General features: G+C 38.1%; 1 protein-coding gene across 4 annotated transcripts in view; it reads right to left on the bottom strand.

The window, feature by feature from the left end:
• Nucleotides 1-20,905, bottom strand: part of TENM1 (teneurin transmembrane protein 1) — a 770,840-nt gene that overhangs the window by 515,709 nt on the left and 234,226 nt on the right. The window lies entirely within an intron of this gene.

Below are 20,905 nucleotides of genomic sequence, written 5' to 3'. Positions count from 1 at the left end.
CCAGTGGATGACTAAATGCACCAAATATTGTCACAACAACACTCACATGGTAGGAAATGGATAAAATGACAGTTAAAAAGGACAAAAAATGATCTAATGGTATTCATTTTCTTCTCCCTTGCCCAATGGATTGCCTGTTGGTTCAATACCTGATGTGAAGCACATTTTGCTGATAAATCAAAGTGGCTTGTATTAATCTCCAAAATGAGAGTAGTTCAAATCTTTTTATACACAATAAGGGTGATTCTTTTTTCCTACACTGAAGTCTTGGGGACATGTGAAATACATTTCTGAATGCAGGCTGCACAGCAGAGAGCAATTCAGCAAGGGTTAGATTCAGTTCAGCTGTGCAGCCCAGCAAATCTATTGGGGACATAAAACCCGGATACCATGGCATCTCCATTCCCTCTCTGCCCAGGAAATGTGGCTTCTTGTGCATGCTGAGGCTGCCCCTTTCAGAGGTGGCACTGGGAACTTGTGCATTTCATCCTAGGAGAAAATGCTGTCCTCCCAGCATTCAGTACCACTAAGAAATTACATTTTACCCTTTCATCATGGGCTTAGGCTAGAAGAGAATAAGAAATGTGATTTTACCTCCCTACATTTTCCCACTGTTTCACATTTATAATTGCTCACCACAGGTTGCTTTCAGTTTTTAAAAATTATTCCCCCAAAAAGGTACATCTTTTTCTCAGAGAAATCTTTCCTCTCTCTCCATATAAATTTAGTTGGTTTTTTTTCCTGAATAGCTTTGTTAAATCACAGCTGAATTTCAAACATCTGATACCCAGTAGCCACATAATTTTATCATGTGAATTATCAAGGCTTAAAACAATTTGCCTATAGGTGTGCTGAATTCTCCATCACTTGAAGTCACCAAATCAGCATTCAAATTCTTCTAAAAATATAAGCTCTAAATCAACCAGGAACCACATTATACCTCATGCAATAGTAACTGCAGCAGATTCTAGGTGTTTCTTACACAACCAAACAGACAAAATGACAATTGTAAGTCTACTTAACCTTAAAATATTTTAATAAACTCACATAGTTATTGGGTAGAAAACTAGAAGGAAATGCAAGACAATAAAACTTCTGTAAGTGATAGCAGAATAGGGAGCCAGTTTGGATAAAGCTACTCTCAGTTGAGACCAACAACTCAGAATTCCCCAAAATTTCTTGAAAATACACTATTTTACACTGGCAGAAGTAGAAGTCTCAAATAGAAAAGATCCTCCCTGGTCTTGAGAGACTGGGGTTGGCATGAGGGTTTTTGGCAAAGGCAAACCCCCACCTCACAAAGCTGTCCCTGTGGATCAGCCAGTTTCAGTAGCATTCCATGGAAAGTCACCTAAAACAGGCAACAGCACTAATAAAAATTCTGCACTTTCTTCCTGCACCTTGAAGTAACATCTTCCTCTCAAAGTGTCCTTACAAAACAAGGAAAGTTAATGACTGAGAAAATGAGCTTTGTTCTTCCATTCTCATACTCAATATGTGCATTTATTTGTTCTTTAATCCACTAACAAACCAGATTTTCAGCAATCCAGCATTGTTTTTTTTGTTTTTTTTTTCTTAAGTGATGTTTGTCTGATAAAAAGGAAAGTGATTAAGAGAGAGGAAAAGCTGAACTGCTGAGTGCAGTGTTCTGGAGCATTGTGATAAAAACACATTGGTAAAACATGTCAGGATAAATACAACTCAGAAAAAAATAATGGACACAAGCAGAGTCGGGAACCTGAGTACATTTATCTGATCTACACTCTTGCCTTTTAATATATCCTTTTTACATAGCTTTTAGGAGTCACTGAAGCCACTGTGAGACTGATTCTGCTGCAGAAACAGCAACAGCCAGACCTTGCAGCAGTGCCAGCAGATTAAATAAATTACTGACTTCTCTAGAAAACCACAGATCTGTCTTCCTATAGTTGAAATGAAAACCAAACCAAATGGAACCCACTGCAGGGGCAAAACTTAGACTGTGAAACTTAAAATCAGAACAGATGTCAAATTTGCAAAGTTTTCATGTTACAACCATCACTCTGGTAATAGAGTTCAAGTGAGTGAGCAATACACAGGAGCACTTCCATTTCTGACCAGTACCATGTCTGAGGGGAAGGCGGGGTTGTATGAGGTTGCATGCCTCTGAATAGATTTTCAGAAGAGTCAAAGATAACGAAAAGCTATAAGAATATAATTGTTTGCAAGCAGAAGAAAGTACATGACACTTAAGAGTGTGTCTGGCATCACAGACTGTTCAATATTTTACTCTAAATAAATTACTGGGCACACACAAATGGCATTTAATACCAAATTGTGTCTGAGGCCATTCACCACTCTTAAAACTCTGTGTTAGGAAGCCAGAAGGAGACACTGGAGGGATTTATAAGACATCCCTTCAAAATTTCTCATAGAAGACAAACTTGTTGCAATAAAAGCATCAAAATAGTTCACAATAGAGTGAAAAAGTTCTTTAATTAGGATGTGGCACCCTGAAGCTCTCCTGTATATTTTATACAGAAAGCACTGAGAAAGTTGTTTTATTATTTTGATTAATAACAATTGCATATAACTCTCCAGCCAAATTCTCAAAGCAGAAAATGTGTCCTGCATTATCAGCACTGCTTTCTGAAGACATCCCAGTACTAAGAACAGACAGTAAGATAGTGCCAGTTTGGAGGCTGCCACCTCTTTATCAAAGTATAAAGGAATAATCCTAACTAAAGTTAAACTTCTACTGCAAGTGAATGCCAAGGTAAAGAACATTTTATCAAAACTATTTCTCTTAGACCAGTCAATCTAAGTGATTCTCCTTTTGCATTGCTCTTGCCGAACTCAGGTAAGACTGGCCTCTTTTCCTACTTCATGGTGGAAAATTTGGCAGCTCTGTCTGCTTGTCAGAGAAAAGGGAGCAAAAAAAAGTGCTGTCAAGTTTCCACTTTTGGAATACACATAGTTTAAAAAATAGGCATGTAAATTACTTTTTTCTGATCAGCTAGATAGAGAACAGAGGTTGTATCTGCTAAAATGAATGGGTTTTTTTCCTCTATTGAAATAAACCAACCTTCATTTTCTATTTTTCAGAACTAGTGTATTTTGCAAGTAGTGTTTAATCCAACAAATCACTTGAACATATGCTTACAGATAAATTGACTTTCACAGGACTACATTTGCTATTAGACCTGTACTGAATACTGATATTGTCACCAGATTACTTCACTGGCCCATCTGCATCAGCCAGGCATGTCACAATCATGGTTATACTTATTTTAACATGTATTAGTAATGCAGCACCTGATACATAGGCTCAATAAAGAACGTTATGAAATACCATACCAGAAGATTTGTTTTACAGGAAAAATTTCTGCACAGCCATATTAGTACCAACCCAATATCCATTCTTAAGAAATCAAGGGCATACACTTATCCTAGGCTATAGAAAAACTCAAGTGACTGAGGACACCTAGGTGTTTCCCATGCAGAAAACTCCATTCTATAAAGGCTTTGAAGACCTTAAAGGCAAAGCAATTTCTATCAAAAGAGATTACAAAAAATAAGCGACTTGAAAACCCTAAAGAAATATTCTACATATCTCATTGCTTCCAAAAAAATATTTATTCCTCACAATAAGGAATAGCTGTCCGTAGTGCAAGAGACCTGATCAAGAAAGTAGCACTGAATCTGATTTTTACATTGGCAAAGTTGCATCTGGTAAAGCTGGGGTTAAAGAAGAAATGCAAACAAAAATGAATTATGTTGCACATAAAAGGTAGTTTCAAAGGGGAAATAAAATATGAGGTATAATTTAATTGTAGTCACTAGACTATTCTTCACATTACGCATAGTGTGCATACAATCGCAAGTAGGTAAAATTCAATAAAAACGAATAAAGTTTCCCAACAAATTTAATGCATTTATCTCTTTTACTATGAATCATATACAGAAGTTGCACAGGTCTCCCAAGGACCCTGTTTCCAATTACATCCACCCCAGATAAAGGAGTGCATTGAACACTGGTTTGTTCATCCATTCCTTTACAGTGCTCATTCATTATGAAAAAAGGCACAGAAATTGGATTGAGCCAAATCCCATTTCCATTCTTTTCTGCAGCAAAACCCCCACTTACTAGTTGTTTCTGTAGTATTTAATTTACAATAAAGTCAGAGCCAGTGTGGGGAAAGGGAATGTGCCTCGACTGCAGCCAGAGATCCTCCACATCTTTATTAACAAAGATAATCACACAAGAAAAGACAGTAATTTTTTCTTTTGTGAATATAATTAATGGTTTAGGATAGGAAAAATAATCAAAGCACATATATAAGAAACAGATAAGCTAAAAATATCAGCACTGAATTTGCACTAGCTTTCCTTCTGCCCAGCCTCAGCCAAGTCAGTTTTCCAAGACCTCTAACTCCACATGACTACAGGAGCTACTGGTAATGGACAATAAGCATTTGCAAGGGGTCATCAGGAAAAGAATAATATGTGAATATAAGCCTAAGTAATTTCCCCAAATGAGCTGGTCACTAGTTACACCTACCCCTAGCCATTACATAAGGAACATACAAATCAGAGGAAATCATACACTGGGAGAAAAGAGAAAAAAAGCTTAATTTAGCAATTGTCAGCCCATACCTCCAGCTCTGCATTACCAAAAAATGATAAATGCCAGTGACACAGGGACTGACTACTGTGCAAATTATTTTTTATAGTTTTATTTAGAAGATGAAAGCATGTCCTTTGGGACACTGCAGCAGAAGACTTGGCAATACATGATGCATGAATCATGCAGTACTTTTAAGGGAAATATCTATGTGCCCCTGTAGCATAATTTTGTTAGAGAAATTTGTTTTAGAATGTAGTGCTGGAGGGGTCAAAGAAAAACATTACTGGACAATGCTGCCAGCAGACTACAAGTGTGAAGTGTAAATTACATCAGCCCAATTATAAAGCAAACCACTGGATATGTTCTGTCACTGATGTGACACAGATATAATAGAGATTTTTCTGGCACTATGAGAAATATGTTCTGCAGCTTCTCTGCTGTGCACAGAGCACATCAGGGTAGCATCTAATAGGGTCCTACAGAAAAACCCTTGTAATTATTTTGACATGGAAACCATATCTTATTTTATGCATAAAATAAAGATCCTTTTTCAACTTCCCATTTACAGGACTGATTCGAACCCCCTGTTTCCCAAGCTACAGCATCTACTGCAGTTCAAGGAGAAGTGAATCAAAGGTAACATGGAGCTTCTGATTCAGGAATTGTTGTTTTTCAGTGGCAACCAACCACATCTGCATGAATTAGAGTACTAATGAGGTAAACAGCACTGAGAGAAACTGAAAAAAAGTGTAGTGGAATGATTTCATAACACTATATGGATGCACTGCAAAGTAAATCAAAGGATATAATTCATTAATATTTTATTGATTTTTACTTGTAAATAATGAAGAAAACCAGCAAATTCAGTGGACAGAGTGGGTGTAATAAAGCTAGCTACTTAAACCACATATTGCCTCAGGAAAAAAAAAAAGAGGAAAACTCAATCTTTAAGTAGTAGAAGACCTACTTTAAAAGTCAGCTCTTTTTGAAGATGTCTAAAATACCAAGAGCTGGTTGTGTAGCACTGTTGACTTGATTGAAAGAAAGAGGGAAAGAGAGGAAGGAAGAGAGGAATGAACCTGTAAAGGCCATCGTGACACACTAAGTGTACCTTGCAGAAAACTTTCAGATTAATATTTTTCCCCTTTTATTTTTCAGAGAGAAACTTAACTTTTATTTAATCAATTGAAAAACTTCTAAAGGTCTCTATAAACACAAACATTTAATATGAGAGTCATCAGGCTTATCTTCTAGCCACTCTGCAGCCACAGCCCAGTTCCACAACCTTTGATTTTCAAAGCTGGTGACAAATCTTGATATGTCCAACTGTCCTTGAAGTTAGAGTGAGCCAAGGATCTAAGCAAGTGGCCTCGTTTTTCAAACCCTCAAATTGCCTTTTTCACCTTTCAGAATCCCCCTGCCATTACCACGGAGCAGATCCTGACAGACTCTTTGCTGATGCACAGGAGGCAGCATTTTAGCAAAGCTTTCATGTTCTATGTATGGGTTTGTCAGAATCGCAGTGCCAGGAGACAAAGAATATCTCACAGCAGGAGAGGGGAGGCATTTTGAACCTCCACAAAGGGCTGCATCAAAGCTTGTCCTTTGCCTAGGCACCAAATTAATGCCGTGAAAGAAAAGGGGAAGAAAGAGACCCTCCTTCTCTGAGAGAATGGAGAGTTAATACAGATCTCTGGAAACAATTCGCAATTTGGTTGCATGCAAATCTTCACAGAGATAATGCTGATCATGGATTTAACAAGAGGCTGCTGCAGAAATGTTAATCAGGCATGGTGGGAGATGGAAAAGGTGCAGGAATGCTGCCCCAAGAAATAACTCACTATTTTGCTGCTGAATTGATGTGCTGGGAAGAAGGTCTGAGATTTAGTGTCACATTTCCATTGCTGCTGGAATGTCTTATCCCTGTCCCTCATTCCAGTTATTATTGAACATGACTTGCCAAAAACCAGAGCATGCCAGAACCTCAAACGCCACCAAGCCTCCAGTGTCTCAGCATGCTGTCAAACAAGCTTTAAAAGTATACCTGGCCAATTCTGGATGCTAAAAACTTAGGAAACGTGCTTAATTAAGAAGGTACTTCCTGGTCAGAAAGTAAAATGTATGGAAAACCTTTATCTTGCAATGAAATTCTTCTCTACAATGAAGAAATAAAAAACCCTAACCACAAAGAAAAATGGCCCACAAACCTTACAGTGATTTTGAGATGGAAGTTGATTTCAAGTCAGGTCTGCTTCTAAGCGATTTCTGTGTAAAATCCCATGGCTTTGAGCACTGAAGGATTTTTTTGGACCACTTGTCTGACACTGTTTTCTTTCACAACCGCTCCTACACTGTTGCCCTCCTACTTCCAGCTCTAAGTGACACAGTTGAATGCCTTGGCCCTACACTGGAGCAATAGGAGCTGTTTCCATAGCCCCTCTGACATACTGGGAGAGCTGTCACCCCAAAACACAGCATTAAACCCCAAACAAGAAACATTTGTACAGGAGCTTTGCAGCTTTACTTGCACCTGAGTTTAATGTAACAGCAGGACTACTGACATGCATGAATAACTGTGAGGGCAGAAAGTGCTCACAGACAGACCCAACACATCCATTTGGTCAGGTAGTGTGGAAGCTAAACATCACATAACAAATATATGAATATCTGATGGAGGTGAAATACAGTTTTATATGGTGTTACTCGTAATTAGAAAAACAACTTTCAATGTGGTAGGAATTTCTTGGAATTGTTTTAATAAAAAAGAATATTTCTACTTAAGTATATGTTTTTGCAAATGCATAGATTCAAAGGTAAAATGAAATAGTTTTAATTTTGAATTGTACTTTTGGTATGAATTCCAAATATTTAGTCAGAAGTTCTCTTTTTACAGTTAACTTTTAACTTTTTTCTGTGTTGAAGGATACATCTAGAATCAGAGAACTCCCATGGACAAACACTGTCAGACACCCAGCTGCACTGCAAGTTACTGATATACATGATCATGATTTTCCCAGGAAATCAGTTACAGTTCTGAGGGAAGGAGGAATTTTTGCCTGCATTCAGTACATATTGTTATCTAGCACTGATACTTAAAGGATCCTTTTAGGGCTCTAGGCATAGATAAGATTATTTCCAAGTTAAGAATAGATTGCAAGATAATCTTTCATGCCTAATACAGGAAATGCATAAAACCAAACTAATCCAATATAAATCTGTCAGGGTTTAACCCCAGCACCATGCAGCTGCTCCTCATGTGACTGAGAGGGGAGTCAGGGAGGAAAAGAAAGCAAACACCAAACCACGTGGGTTAAAAACAGCTTAATAATTGAAACAAAATTCATGTAATAATAACAATTATTAGAATGCTACTAATAATCATTGCAATAAAAAGTAATGGAAGAGAGAGAGAAAACCCAAGAAACACAAGTGACCGATGCCCAGCCCAGCCCTGAGCATCCACCAGTGGCTCTGGCCGATTCCCCCAGTCACAAACTGGGCAGGGCTGTGTGTGGGGTGGCATCTCTGGTCACCTCAGGCCAGCTGTCCTGGCCATGCTCCCTCCTGGCAGAGCACCAGGCGCTGGCAGGAGCAGGGGGATACAAGGCTCAGGCACAAGTGCACTCCCACAGCAATCCTCCAGGACGGACTAGGAACACATTCCTTCCTTTCTTGTTATCGCTTGCGGCCATATAATGCCACTTGTGCTCTAGTGGGCTCTGGAAATAAATACTGAACAAAGCAGTAACAAATGCATAATTTTTCCTGAATCTGTTTCAAGTCCCAAGCTACCAGAAATTTTCTTATATCTATTGTGTAAAAGACCCCAAACATCCAAACAGTAAGAAATGCATAGGCAGCAACAATCATTTTAAAATCAGTGAGACGGTTCTTTTACAAAAGCAGAAAAAAACCTAATTTTAGCTATTCCATTTAATTTTTGCTACATGCTCCCAGCTGCAGGATAATTTTGTACTGGATAAGCTTTTAGTGATACAGCTTTTGTGAAAAATACAAAAAAAAAAGCAACACCAAAGGCTTCTGACCAAAAGGTTTTGCAAACACTTTTGTTAAGGTGTCAGAAAAATTCTGACTTGGTTTTTGCATCTATAAAACCTCCAATATCCACTCAGTAATACATTTGATATCCAGGTAGTGGGCTATTGTATTGGCTTCCACTCTAGTATGGCCATGGATTTCAGTTTAAAACTGTGAGGACATAAGCCACCTATTCTCAGGTCTGGCCTGATGTTCAAGGGACAAAACAGAGGATAAAAGCCACAATGAAATCTATTTACTGCATCTTTGCCAACTGGAAGAAAGCCAGGGAGGACAATGAGAAAAATCCACTATTATTTTAACATTTTCTGGGTTTTTATCCCATACAGGACACAGCAGTAGAACAAACTCTTTCCCTGAAAAATACAGTTAATTCAGAAAACTAGTTAATATGATCAATATATCAAGCTTCACCTATCATGCAACTGAAGGTACAATAGATTTAAAAACTAATTTTCTTTTTCTACAAAGAGTAAATTCTAAGTCAACAGGGAGGAAAAAAATCCCAAGGCCTGACTGTCTCTGGCTACTGAGCTCTTGGAGTCCAGTCTCAATTACAAACTTGCCATTCCTGCTTCTATCCAAAGTCTTTCATTTTGTTTTCTTATTAGAAATAATAGCTAAAGAAAGAAGAAGGAGAACAGGGTAGATTTGAGTTGACAACAGCTAAATTTCCAAGAAATGTTAGTAGAGAAAGAATGAGACCAAAAAAAAATTTGGATTTCACCATCTTGACAGCATGACTTGGAGTTTTCTGCTACAAAGGCATTCAAGATCACACACACACTGTTAGAAAAAACTCAAGCTCTGCTTATTCAGACTTTCATGTGGAACACAACCTTCTGAGCTACTGTTTGACTTTCAGCTCTGTCCCTACCAGTAAAGATTCAGCCCCAATTACAGTTTAATAAATGGTTTTTTGTATAAACCGTTTTGACATATGGATCATGAAATATCCTCTTATTATGCCAAAATCAATATCTGCAATATGATAATAATAATAATAATAGTATCCCTACAAACCCACAAACCCTTCATTTAAAGAAGCCAATGCCTTAAAATTAGAATTGCAAAAAGCCTTTTTTAAAGTAATGGACTGGCCTAACCCACTATAATTTTAGAAATGTAACCTTCTATAATCTCTTTGCAAAACTAATATACAAACTAAATAAATAGTATTATTAGTCCAGTATGCATGTCTGAGTTATATACAAATAATTTTCTACTAATCCCCAGAAGTATACATATAGTTCAAGTAAATCAAAAAGACTCCTCAAATAAAAGAAAGTGAAATAAGTCCATAGATCAGGCCTCCAGGAAGTGCAGTGTGTTAGACTGATAACTGCTAATTTCTGAAAATACTTCAGAATACTCCAGGAAGAATACTTCTGGAAAATTAATGTCTTCATAAAAATGTGTAGAAGCAATAAACCCCTGAGATGAGCAATAGAGCATCTGTTAAGTAGTTTATTTTTTATGTTAGTAGAAGTCTGACAAAGGGGTCATGCAGAGTTAGTATGTATGTCACAAGTTACAATACATTTATTTCTCTGTGAAGTATAAAATATTTACTGTACTGTAATATGTTGCTGATATTAAATAATTCTATCAAAGCCAAGACACACATAAGGGTTTGATGATTTCCCGAGAAAATACCAGCATAAATCTTAGGCTTCTGTATAATTATCTCAAACAGCCAATAGACCTCATATGGTTTCTTCAAGCTTCTTTGTTTTCCAGGGCAAAAAGTGAAATGATGCTTCTTCAGGGAGAAATTGCTCAAATATACAGACATTTACACTCAGACTCTTAGGTCCATGAAGCCTCATTAACTCTACTGCTACTCCGAGCAAGAACCAAATGTTTTCTCAATTACATCAACCAAAACTGACTTGAAGGTACTAAAGGCAGTGTAAATAGAGGGAAATAGCCTCTCTGTTTAAGTGAGCATGTACATCTGCCTTTCTAACCTTACCAGTCAGAGCTTCAATCAGCTCTTTCACATCAGGATGTGGCTATGGAAGAACCACTCCTGGACAGAGTTATCTAATGATATTACAGGAAGAGAGTATTCAGGCTTGAATTCCTAGGAATTTGTAAATTGATGCACTTTCATTGGCTTTTCAGCAAGTTTACACTACCTTGAATAGTGTTCTTTCCTAAACATAACCAAAATATTATTTTGTGCAGATCTCCATGCTTCTGTTATTGTTCAAACACCAACAATAGGTAGTTTACCTCTCCTACCCTGTCAATGCAGCAACTGTTTGCTGCTACTTACTGTCCATGAGCAAGAAAGTAACAGGACTTGAGAAATTCAAAATTGTTTCACCTGCAGTGTTCTACAAATAGTCACTTTCTTCTTTAGTGTCATTTTAAGATTAAAATAATATTTTACTTCATAAAATCATCAGCTTAACATTCTTTGTGAAAGCATAACAGTGGGGAATGTTGAAATTTCTTAGAGTCACTGTGTGATGAAAAGTCCACTACTCCATTTAAATCTTTGCAAATTTTAGTACTTCCATGAAGGTTTAAGAAGCAAATGGATCTTTTTCTTTCTGTGTACCTGTGGCCAGTTGTGCTGATCTAATGCCTACTATCTAATAAAAAACATTTAGCATTCTTTCAGATTTATTATTGCAATACTATTCTAAATTATGCTGTTTTAGCATCTAGATTAGACTGTTTTACAACCAACATTTTCAATTAAAGATTAGATAAACCCAGTCCAATATAAAATAAATAAAGGAAATATTTAAAAGGCAGTAGTACAGCCATACCTATCTTATCTACCAAGAGCATTTTTAAGTTTTAAATAGCAATGCTTCCAAGTCTCACAATTTATTGCAGATTTTCTCTCATCTTGGCCACTGAAATGAGATGTTCTCTCCTAAAACATTAATCAGCACCTTATGGTCTGTCATGGTGAGCCTTAGATAGTTTAGCTCAGAAATTTTTTCAGAGTTGTAAAAACTATTATCTTCCAAGCACAAAATGGAAAACAATCCTAAAGTAATCATCAATAGCACATCAAATTCCAGAGGAAAACTTACTCTTTACAAAGAGTTATCCTTCCAAACTGGTCTCCCCTTCTGACTTCTCTTGTTTGATCTCAGCAAGTATTTGGACAAGCAGCCTTTGCTGTCTGGGGTACAACCAATCCCTCTGGTCTTCCTCAAATGAAATTAAAACAACTTTGCTAAGAAACATGGGACAAAATATTCCATTCTTCAAATATTCACTTATTCCAGCATGCACAAGGAGGAGCCCACCAGTCTCATTTTAATGGGGTCTACTTCTCTTAAATAAGGACATTCAGTAAGCTGGCTAACCTTTAAAGGATTTATTCAGTAATATGTACTTGAAAAATGGAAGAAGGAAAAAATTTGATTGTAGTTCCACTGCACACAATCAGTTTAAATCACAGAAATACTTTACTAGCAATATAACCTATTCAAGACTAATGTCAGGTTTCCCTTCTTTCCCATGCTCCAAAATCAAATGAGCCACTTTTTTTTAAAATTTCACAATTCCATCTAAAAGGCTTTGAATCTGAAATGTATCAGATGCATTTTGATGACAGGGGTAAACATATATTGCTTCAGCACACAGTTTAGATACTTGGATAATGAGACCACAGAAAATAGAGCACTCACCTTTGTCAGATATATAGGATAAGCACTACCCCTAAACACCACCATAATCCTGGCCCCGAACACCACACTAACCTCCAACCACAAACCTGATCCTACCCCTAACACCTACCCTTAAAACCACCCACAACCACTACCCAAAATCTTCCACTACAGACTTCACTGACTACTACCCCTACAAAGTAACATCTACTAATAATAATCACTATCCTTGCCCTGAAACCATCACCAGGGAGGGTGATCCAGATCAGAAAGATGCAGGAGCAGCAATGCTGGGGCCTGGCCACCATCACCTTGGCTTGCCTTTCCCAGCCCCAGTGTTCCTGGAGCTGTAGGCTCTGGGACTCTCTCATCCCTAACCCTAACCACCACAGATGTGTAATGAGATGGTTCTGCACGTGTTGCAGAATTCAGCCTACACTTCATTCATTCTGAAAATGGCCCCACAGAAAATGGAGTATCCATCTTTGTCAGACATTGAAGATCTTTACCAAGTTGATCAGGCTGTAAGTGGTTGGCAGGAAGACAAGTAATGCAATAAATAAGCACAGGTTTAGGGACTATTCACAATGACTAGATCAATCCCTTCAGCTGCCTGACTGATCAGATCACATCCTCAGGCAGCTTGAGACAACTTCCTCAAATAATTGTTTCAGCATGAACTAGCCTGTTCAACAATCATAGGAGACAACACAAGAATTTCATTATAGGATGCTTACAGTATTTAGTTATAACTCAGATTACAAACAAAGAGTTCCCAAAGAGCCTTGCACTACTGCAGTCAATACCATCTATAAACACAAAGTTTCTGATAGCCAACAAAAGCTTCAATTAATTACACTCTAGCTATAAGATAGAATAATCAGGAGATGAAAGAGACCAGACTTCAAAGAATAAAGTAGGTGGAATTTTGTGACCTATCCTTTTGTTCAAAGCAGATCTCTTTCCCCAAACATTTAAGGAGATTTTGCCCTCTAGCAAGACAGGCACATTATGTACATCTGTCCTGGACTGAGGAACCTCTACAGAAATAAAATCTTATTTATTAAGAACTTCATCCTCAATGCTAACTACTTTGCCTAATGAAAGGGCACAAACCCTCTGATTCTGGTTCAATTAAAGTCTCCAGTCAATCACTGTTAGAGACTGTAAGCAAGCTGCCCTCTGAGCATCTCAGTACAGCCCCTGACAAAGGGATGAAGCCCAAACCCCAGCAGTATAAAATTCCCTAATAACACTCTGCTTACATGACCACACAGATAATCTCCCTAACTTGTAGAACTCCCTTCTTCATCCCTTCCCACAGGCTCTGGTAGGAGTGAATTCACGTGGGCAGGTACAAAGAGTAAGCAGGTCTGCAGCCCAGGGGCACCCTGGAATCACCTTTGTTCCCACAACAAGTTTTGTGCAGCTTGAGCAAGCCTGTATTCCATCTCAGCCATGGAGAGAAGGAACGCAAATAACTGTGCAGGCCAACTCAAGGAGAAAGTGCCCAATTTGTTTGGGACTCATACAGCAGTTCTGCTGCACATCTCCACTTGCCTACACTGGCTAAGTTTGCATAGTCAGCTGCCCTGCAAACTCTGCCTTTAGGAAAATAAATTAGAAATGCCATGTGAGGATCCATAAATGTGTCCCAACACCTATGCCAGGCACAACGATCCAAAGCAATGAGTTTTCTTTTGGACAGCTTCAAAGAGATCTAGTGGAAATTACTCATATCAGGGACCTGAGTAAAAACAGGTGAAACAAACACAGCACAGCATAGGTAGAGATGAAAACATCAACTGTTTTTATCTAGTGAACTGTCAGATTGAAGAGAGTTACTTGCTCATGTGAGATGTTATCATGTCTTCTTTTAAAGTTTCAGAGCTTAATAATAAAAATAGCTGTGAGCTAAGAAGTCAAACACAGAATTTACTATATGTTTATTATACTTTCCCCTTATGATTTTCCTCCACAGTTCTGGAGGGTAAAAAAAGGGTTTAATTTCTAAATTTAGCCCAGCACATGTCTTCCAAAAATGTACTCAGCCTTGAGAAGACAATAATTCACAACTAGTCCAAATTTTATCGAAGGGCGCAATTTTCTGAAGAGAAATATTGGTGTCTCTGGTTTTATACCTACAGAAAACTCAAGTCTGAATTAGCTCACTAGTGTTCTCAAAATTTCTAGCTGATCAGATTTAAAGACACAGCTTGGGACTTTATTGAGCAGTTTAATAACATGGATTGCCAGGATCAAATGTGATTGTAGGGAGTAAAACAAAAAACATTTAGGCTCTAATTATCAGTGGTCTACGTGAAGGAGCCTATCAAAAATTTCTAGAAGCTTTTAGAAATGATTTTCACAGGTGAAAACCAAAGTCCTATTGCACAGGAAGCCCTTTGTATCCTGGGCCTGTGCTGATTTGAGGATTCACAGCCACTTGTTGCTCTCCACACAGATCAAAGGACAGGGATGCTCACACACAGGAAATAAGAATGCACTCTTTCCTCCAGTGGGCAGAGACCCAGCAAAGTGGAAGGATGGCAAAACACCTGTTACACACACAACAGTTGGAGGCACTTTGAGGTTTGACATGACAGAATCCCCCCCAAGTTCTGAGTTTCTGTTATTAATATTTTGGTTTCTTTCTTGTGTAGTAACTGCAGAGAGAGGAAAAAAAAAAAAAAAAGAAAACAGCAAGACCTGATCCCAGCTAGCTATACAAACAAAGATTTGCAACTGGTCACAGACAAGGAAAATCTAAACCAAAGAGCACATCCATGAAGAAGAAAAGGTTCATTTCCTGGATACACCAGATTCTTTCCTATGCAATGATGAACAGCACAGGTTGTGCTTGTAACACTGTGCTTCAAATGCCAGGCAGGTGATGGTCAGCAATGGCTTGGCTATGTTAGTAATCCTATCATGAGCTTTGTGGAGAAAAAGTATGACTCTCACTAGATTCTTGACTTTTCCAGTCCGTTCATAATCTGTGCACCCATTTCCAAAGCCCTTGGTTCACTTGCTTCACTCTTCCCAAATTTCACACACACACACAAAGCTCTCTGTGCCATATGAAGCCATGCAAATGTGGATGCTGCCAACAGAAACTGCAGACAGACACACAGAACTGTGCTTCATCAGCATCCCTGCCATTTGCCCAATCCCAGCTGATAAAACAGTGTAATTTATTTAAACCATTATAACAGATAGTGCACTTCATTTGATATTAGCAAACAAGAGTCTGGTACACTGGAAATTAAAATAGGCTTGCTGCCTAGAACAGAGAGACAAACACAATATTTTTAAAATCTCATACTCTCCAGATAAGGGGCATTTAAAATTTAATTTATTGCAATTCTATTTTTCCTAATGTGTCCATATTTAATTTTTTATTTAATTTTTAATAATAAGCTCATTAACCTAGGAATGATTTACTTTTATCTACCTTCTTATTGGCAGAAAAAGTGACTGTGATTGGGACAAGGAACCACAATACTGCCATAAAGAAAGATGTGAACCTATTTTCAAAGTCTCTTCACACCTGTTTCCTAACATTTTAATTTATTTTCATATTTTGCACATCATGCTTTTTTCTTCACCTTCACAGCATCAGGTATTTATTACAGTTAAACAATCAGTGTCTTTATTTTCTAATCTACTGGGCTGTAATGTTTTAGTCTGTATATAAAGTGAAGGGACTATCAAGTTAAAATCTGATTATTAGAGTACATTAGATATTCTGCATAATTATGGGCCCAGTGGAAGGCTAAGAAGATAATGCATTACAAACCTCATTTACGAGGGGTTATTTTTTTATTACATAAATGAAGCTTTCCTTATCTTAAATTGTATCTCACTAGAATTCTTGCTGAGCTTAAGAACAGTTGTCCTTTTTTTTAATGAATGTTGTTGCACTTTGCCATGTGTCAGCAAAAGGGTTCTGAAATGTAAGGACTGTAGAAAAAAAATAGCAGCAAGACCTTCGCCACTAAGGACCTAATGCTTTATTACTTGTCAAGAAACATAAAAGCAAAATAAATAAATTAAAATGATGCACCACTTTAGTGAGAATGGCAGCCTGTCATATAAATTTAATCCCAAAGATTTAAATTGTGTTCCACAGTAGCATTAGAAAAAGATAGAATCCAATTAAAACCATGCTGGATTTCAAGGACATTGCGATATTCACTCTGCTTCTGTCATGTAAAATAAATTTAGTCCTGATTCAGTGCTGAGTACAAGGAATTAGATTTTGTAATGATCTATTTCCTCAGGTATTTTGCAGTGCTACCTTAAAATGTTGGAAAACAGTCAACAAATTTGCTGAGCCAAGAGATATATTTATAAAGAGGCATATTTATAAAGTAGATCCCACCATTAGGCAAATAATTTTCAGACCCAGATTTAGGTCCCCAAATCCACATGCAAAAGTGAGCATTACACGGTTTTCAGTAGGTGGGACACAGAAAATAAAGAAAGTAAAACTGCAGGGTATAAACAAAGTATTGCACGTTTTGTTAAGAGGAGAGACAGCTGCACAGCAGAAGGAGCTCAGTTTGCCTGTTTGTCCTGGCTGCCCCTCTGCACCACAGCAAACATGAGCAGAAGAGAAGGTGTCACCTTGTCCTGGCAAGGCTGGGCAGGCACAGCAGTGCCAGGCAGAACTCGGGGCAGAAATGGGGCAGAACCTGTTGGCTGCAGCCCAGGCACAGCCCAGGGGAGAGGGCTCAAACCAGCATCTCTGCAGGGCAGGGAGGAGGGCAGAGCTGGCATGGGGACTTGCAAAAGGAGGAAAAGCTGAGGAAAAGCCAATGAAACCCCAGAGATGCTGAATGGAGGAAAGGCCATTGCACCATTCCATCTACACCATTCCACCTACAGCCGTTCCACCATTCCACCATTCTACCTACAGCCTTTGTGCCATTCCACCATTACACCATTCCACCTACAGCTATTACACCATTCCACCGACAGCCTTTGTGCCATTCCACCATTACACCATTCCACCTACAGCCTTTGTGCCATTCCACCATTACACCATTCTACCTACAGCCATTCCACCATTACACCATTCCACCATTCTACCTACAGCCTTTGTGCCATTCCACCATTACACCATTCCACCTACAGCTATTACACCATTCCACCGACAGCCTTTGTGCCATTCCACCATTCCACCATTCCACCGACAGCCATTCCACCATTCCACCTACAGCCTTTGTGTCATTCCACCATTCCCATACAGCCATTCCACCGACAGCCATTCCACCATTCCACCTACAAGCCATTACACCGTTCCCCCTAAAGCCTTTGCACCATTCCAGCTACATCTACAGGACAATGGAGGGGGCACACATCTTGACCTTGAAGGAGGCATTGATCTTCATGACTTGACATGACAATTATGTCTTGTTGGTTTTGTTTATAAACAGGTTATTCCTTAGCAAAGTCACTCTTAGGACAAACACAATTAAAATATATGCACAAATTCAGTTAGGGAAAAATTAACCTAATTATTTGTAGCAACCTCATTATAAGAAAGGTATTAAAATTATTTTCTCTCCAAGTATTTTTAAAATGAAATTAATACAGCATGAACTACAACTACTGTTCTTCAGTCAGTATATATTTTACCAGACAATTAAGGATACGCATATAATTTCAGGGCAATATTACACCATAACCCAGTCTTCAACAGCCAGAGGCCTTTGCTCCTTTGTTTAAAAAGAATTTAACACAGTTGTGCCATGGGAAAAAAATAATCTGTAGCTTGTGTGTGCCTCTATGCATCTCTTAGAAGCAATGAAATAAATGCACTTTGTTTCCTATACATAGATCCTATTACAAGTCTGTTTTCACAAATTGCAATATCTCTACAGCTCTGCTGTATTCTAATTAGGTCACAAGAGGTGAAAAAAATCTACAGGCACATTTCTAATCTCAAATAATGCACGTGACATGATTTCAATAGAAATTCTCTTCTCAGATGTGATTGCTTTATTATCTTTAAAGTAATTTATTCTCTAAGTCTTGGACAACACACATAGTATACACTCCACACACATGTTCACTTAATGAATTGGTTTATGAAGAATAACTAATAGTGCCAAAAGTGTTTTAGCACAACGAACAGCGCAATGCCTCAAACTATAAACTAGGATAGAGAATGCATCAAAGCAATATATTTTAATAACACTTTCATTACCAGAGATTATTATTTTTCTAAGTTGTGATAAAATTATTTGTTGGTGAAAAATTAAATTCTAATAGTTGCTTTTCAGTACAAATGTTATCTGATCGGGTCTGGAGGCAAGTCCTCACACAGCACATCACTGAATTCAAATGCAGCATCATTTTTAGATGTATTAGCACTACTATGGTTACAGAAATGTCTTATAAAAGTGCAACTTATCCAGCAACTTAAAAAGGAGAAATGTATGTTCTGTATCTTCAGTTCAGCATAAAGAAGATTCTAGTTTTTATCATGCCAATCTACTACTGTCAAAGTGAAAAACCTCTTTTCTTCAAGTCAGTCTTTTCCTTTTATCCTCAGTGACCTTTTTAGTAGTCTCAGGTCACAAACTATACAGCCTGGTGACCTAAGATTAACCATCAGTGAAAAATAGGCTACATCTCTACTCTGGTTCCAAAGAGCAGGGATTTGACAAGGCAGTGCTTAATAGAATCTCCAGGGTAAATGACACAGTTTTCTGTTCTGTGTGGGGAGGAGGGAAAGTCCACCTTGCAGGGCTCAGGCTTGGGTCACCAGGTCAGATCCAAACTGCTAAGAGGATACATATGGACAAATGGAGCATACTTAAGCAAGAGAAATTCAGGTCAATTATATCTACCAAAAATCCATACAGAGTTTGGCATTTTACATAAAAATATCTGAAATATGCACTTATGCTGAATTGAAAGGGTGTAATGAGTATAACACTGATTTCCTCACACAATCAGGATATACAAGAGACATCAGAAGGCCATCCAGACTTCTATACCAACATTTGCTATGTGCTTCTCCAAGCAAATTGCAAAAGATGAAAAAAAATCCTACAGTCAATGAAGTGGGTGCAACCCAAGGCCAACCAGAGAATAAGAACAAGATGCATCTTCTGCATCTGTTCGGTCAAGACTTTGCATTTTTCCTGCTTTTGAGGAAACACAAAGACCACTTAGGTACCTCATGGCGTGACACCTATCCCACATTGTTGTGTGCAATATTTGTCAATGAAATTTGGTTCTAGAGTGATTATAATACTACATTTCCTTTTAAGAAGTGCTACAATTTTTCCCTCCTGCTGAATATTCCACCATTTTACTGGATAACCTATGTAAAGGAAGGCCTTTAATAAAATAGGTACCGAGAACTAATCCTTGAATTTTCTCTTCTGAGAGAAGTCAGGAAAGAGGTCAAAAAGTAGCAGCCTATTCATCTGTTACATCTATTAGTTTAATTTCCTGAACATAAATGAAATAGGCTTCTCAATTTCCACAGTCATCAAGACAAGAGTCACGTTCATATGACTTTTATCTGTAACACTTTGTTTTCTCATCTGTGACAATAACAGCCTGATAAACTCTTAAATTGCTCTGAAGCCTTATGACAGAAGACACGTTTTCAGAAAAGCACATATTTGAACAACATTAATAGATTTGAAGACAACTTATTTTTCAAAGCACCAAAGACAGCTCACCAATTATCTTGTTGAAAACCAAAGTCTGATGACAATTAAACAGAACACCAGATGTACAAAATGACATTCTATCCTGAAAGTCATTCAGCAGCACAGTCAAACTTAGGTATTTTCCATAAGGAAACCATACATGAACTGTGAATAATGTACAGAACTTTGACATTTACCAGTACAAAATTTCTGAGTGACTTGTGCCCTGTGGAGGGTCAAGTTTTAAAATGCAGAGTTACCGAACATGAGGGCAGAATCTATTAACACCAAAAACATCAAGAGGCTTTCCAAACAAACATTTCGGCAACTACAACATTGTTCAAAGCTACACATTCCACATCACAGTGAAGTGCTCATCAAAGGGAGAATGGAACAGCCTGTAAGAAGTGATCACTTCTGGTTCTTTATTGTTCACAATATAACCTCGAGCTGTTGCTCCATTTAAATAGCTGTGCATTTTGTCTCTGCAGACCTCAGAGAGAGTTATATGGCACCAGCAGTCAGTAAACAAAAACTGCATTGAATACTGACTAAATTGCAAGCCAGAAAGCAATATTCCTTTTCCCTGCCTCCCCAGGCCTTGGGGGCAAACTGCAGTGAGGAATGCGGCGCCTCCAGCTGCAGCTCTCACACTCCTGCTGGAACGTGGCTATGTGTTTGTGCCACACGCATGAGGGAACAAGTCACTCAAACCACACTGGAGTACTACTGAGAGAGACTCTCTCTTCCTGTTTTGTTGCTGCTGGAAAGAGAAAATTTCTATTCTAGCTGAAGGAGCACAATACTGTATTTCAGATTTCAGGTCTGCCAGTATTGCTGAGTTACCAGGTCAGGTCACAATGAAGGTAATAAGACCAGCTTACTAAAACCAAGAATTTTAGAGGTCAGGACTTTAGAACAAGAAT

Source organism: Melospiza melodia, chromosome 16, assembly GCF_035770615.1.
Source record: "Melospiza melodia melodia isolate bMelMel2 chromosome 16, bMelMel2.pri, whole genome shotgun sequence".
Lineage (NCBI taxonomy): Eukaryota > Metazoa > Chordata > Aves > Passeriformes > Passerellidae > Melospiza > Melospiza melodia.
Note: the sequence above shows the minus strand (reverse complement) of the source record. Positions and strands in the feature narration are given on the sequence as shown.